A 3,545-nucleotide genomic window follows, 5' to 3' on the forward strand; every position below is an offset into this window, starting at 1 on the left:
CCATAGTGTAACATGCAGGGAGGGTGGTGTCTTCTTGTCTAGGTTACCACAGTGTCCACAAAGGAAGGTGAAGAAGAGAAAGATTGAGAGAAAGGAAAAGAGAAGGTACATTAATATGTGAACTAATTCAGCTTCTGTTTTAGGTTGTGAACCTGCTAAATTGCTGTTGGGTTATGTAAGAGAAGTCATTGTGTTTGTGTTCAAAGGGCAGCCTTGTACGAAATGCCTAGGACATTGCATGAATTTTAAGTGGCCAGGGCTGTGCAAGGGATGGAGGGAATGGGCCCTGTTCCAAATTGATTAGTTCCGCTGCCTTCTCATTATTGTTCTGTGTGAAGTTTGGCATGCAAGCAAGGTCACTCCATGCATGGGCCTGTGTCTGTGTGGCCAATTCCACTACAAACTTTTTCTCCTTACACCACTCACACCCCCACTGCCCCCAACCACGGCAGGCTACCCTCACTCGAGAAAATTAAAAAACAGCCCATAAATTTTACATGAGTTCCCAAGACCAGAGAGAATTAATTTGATGTTGTCTTTTGATAAAGATATAGCCCTTTTTGAAGGTTGCCATTCAGCTCAGCGATAGGAAACCATCTTCAAATCACTCCCCAGATTCTACAGCAAGAACGAAAAGGAGGAAATGAAACTAGACTATGAGGGGAAACGTGTGCTGATCATTTTTCCCCTGTTCTAAGCAGAAGGATGAGGAGGGCTCAGAGCTAGATGTCATGGGACTTTATCTTCCTTTCCCCAATTCCTCATTGCCATTGACACTTGTGGACAAGATCAAATCTAACTTTGAGGTTCAGTAAATGGTATGGGAACCCTCCCTACTCATGATTAATAGATAACAGGATTTGGAAAAGAATTGAGATTCAGAGTCAAGATACTTGGCTTAGCCTCTTTGCTGTGGCACTTAGTAGACATTTGATTTTAGTTAAATATAGTAAGTTACATTTTTACAAGGCTTTAAGATTCCCAAAGTATTTTTTTGCAAAGCTTTATGAGGGAGTTAGTGCAAATATTATTATATCCATTTTATAGATAAAGAAAATGAGGCATAGCAAGGCTAAGTAATTTAACAAAATGCCATTCATTGTGTGAGTTTTGGAATCGGGACCTAAATCCAGGAACTACATTGTGCTACTGAGCAAGTCACTCCAGTTTTCAAGTCCTCAGTTTCTTCATCTGCAAAATGGCAATATTTACCCTGTTTAACTCTCAAGCTTATGAGGATCAAATGCACATCAAAGCTATTTTTAAAAGCACAAAGTACTAAGTAATTTTTTGCTGTTAAAATATTTGTAAGCACTACATTATAGTATATTGAGAAGAGTGCTGAGCTTACAGTCAAAAGGCTGGAGTTATATTCCTGGATCTCATATTAATAGCCATGTGACCATACGTGAGTCAATTAACTCATCTGTAAAATGTTGCCTCATCTGTAAAATGGGGCTAATAACATACTACCTACCCTGCAGGTTTTTGTTTTGTTTTTGTTTTGTTTTGTTTTTATGAGGAAAGAATTTGTAAACCTTCAAGCACTATGAAAACAGCAGTCACCATAAGAGGGGAAGGGTAGCACTGGAACATTTGCCAATAGATGATAAATTTGGTGCCTAGAGATTCATGAAACCATCTATTAATGCACAGAGAGTTTGCAACCTGTGTTGAAGAAATCACAGACCCTTGAAGAATTGAAAAAAAGTAATGTTTGTAGCATTGCAATGGGTGACCACAAGTTTAATATTAGCTTCCTGCACAAAATGAAAATGTTTCTCAGCATGCACATGGCTCTCAGCAGCCTTTGTAAGATAAGCCTAGGCTGAGTGACATAGAAAAAGGGCCAGTTAGTTTCAGAGCCCACTAGATGCATTGTAAAGAACGTTGGATGTGAAGTCAGGGTACTCTGCTGTAAATTCCAAACATGACACCTCCATGACTTTGGACAAACCGTTTACCATCTTTGAACATTATTTTCCTCATCTATAAAATGAGGCTGTTGAACTAGATGACCTCTAAGACTCCTTTCACCTCAAAATACATGATCCTAGGATCTACTTGGAGGAAATGATTTAAAAAAATTATAGCTATACCTCTAAGGAATTTTAAATGGGTTTGGCTAACTAATGTGCATGTGAGGGTGAGGTCAAAGGAGAGAAGATTAGATGGGCAATTGAATGCTAAAGCTAGATGGAACTTCAGAATCTAGAATATTGGAAGACAGACTGAATTCCAAAAATATTAGAAGTCAGAGTCAAAATGGATCTCCAAGGTTATCCAGTCCAGCTTTCTTCTTTCTTAAATAAGGAAATGGTACCTCAGGTGGAAGAAGCCAATTCACTTAAACAAAAATCATGAATGCTTGAATTTCCCTATATTTGTATTTGTTTGTTGTTATTTATTTGTTTTCAGTCATGTCTGACTCTGTGACCCCATTTGGAGTTTTTTAGACAGAGTTACTGGAGTGGTTTGCCATTTCCTTCTCCAGGTCAGTTCACAAAAAAGGAAACACTCTCTGCTCTAGGCTTTAGTATGGAAAGCAGACTCTTCAGGCTCCAGCCACCCCCTCCACCACAGCCACAACCGCCGGTTTCTCCTGCTTCAGCCAGAGCTTCCCTGCACCATGGCCAACAATGAGCACACCTTCATTTCCATCAAGCCTGATGGCTTCCAGCAAGGCCTGGTCAGAGCCATCACCCAACGTTTTGAGCAGAAGGGATTCTGCCTTGTGGGTATGAATTTCCTTAGGGCCTTAGAGGAACATCTGAAACAGCACTACGTTGACATGAAGGACAGACCATTTTTCAGTAGGCTTGTGAAATATATGAACTCAGAACCTGTTATAGCCATGGTTTGAGAGAATTTGAATGTGGGGAAGACTGACAGAGTGATGCTGGGGGAGACCTACCCAGCTGATTCCAAGACAGGCATCATTTGTGGTGATTTCTGCATTCAAGTCTGCAGGAAGATCATTAATAGCAGTGATTCTGTAAAAAGTGCTGAGAAAAGATCAGCCTGTGGTTTAAGCCTGAAGAGCTGGTTGATTATAAGTCTTGAGCTCATGACTGGGTCTATGAATAAGGATTTTAAAAGTAGATATAGACTGTACCTACTCCTTTTAGTAGATGTGGTATACATGTATATGTCTTCATCACTGAGTGTGAGTGTGTGTGTGTACATCTCCATCATTGAATACAACATTTCATGCTAGGGGATTGAAAAGAATTGGAACCATCACTTCCTAAATTAATCCTGTAACCCTGTTCAAAAAAGCCTTGGAAATAAATTAAAAAGCAAACAAACAAACAAAAACAATATAAAACAAACAAAAAAAAGAGAAAACTGAGGCAAAAAGAGTTAAGGGTCTTTCCCAGGATCACATAGCTTGTAAGGGTCTGAAGCCAGATTTGAACTCATGAAGATGATTCTTCCTGTCTCCAGACCTGGCACTCTAACCACTGTACCACCTACCTTCCTGCTTTGTATTTTTGTCTATCTCCATAATATACATAATGTGTGTATACAGTAGTAGTAGTAGT

General features: G+C 39.6%; 1 pseudogene; it reads left to right on the plus strand.

The window, feature by feature from the left end:
* The first annotated feature begins 2,629 nt into the window (after positions 1–2,629).
* Positions 2,630–3,087, plus strand: LOC114047297 (annotated as a pseudogene).
* Positions 3,088–3,545: the final 458 nt, after the last annotated feature.

This window comes from Vombatus ursinus, unplaced genomic scaffold (genome assembly GCF_900497805.2).
Source record: "Vombatus ursinus unplaced genomic scaffold, bare-nosed wombat genome assembly UNPS02014786.1, whole genome shotgun sequence".
Lineage (NCBI taxonomy): Eukaryota > Metazoa > Chordata > Mammalia > Diprotodontia > Vombatidae > Vombatus > Vombatus ursinus.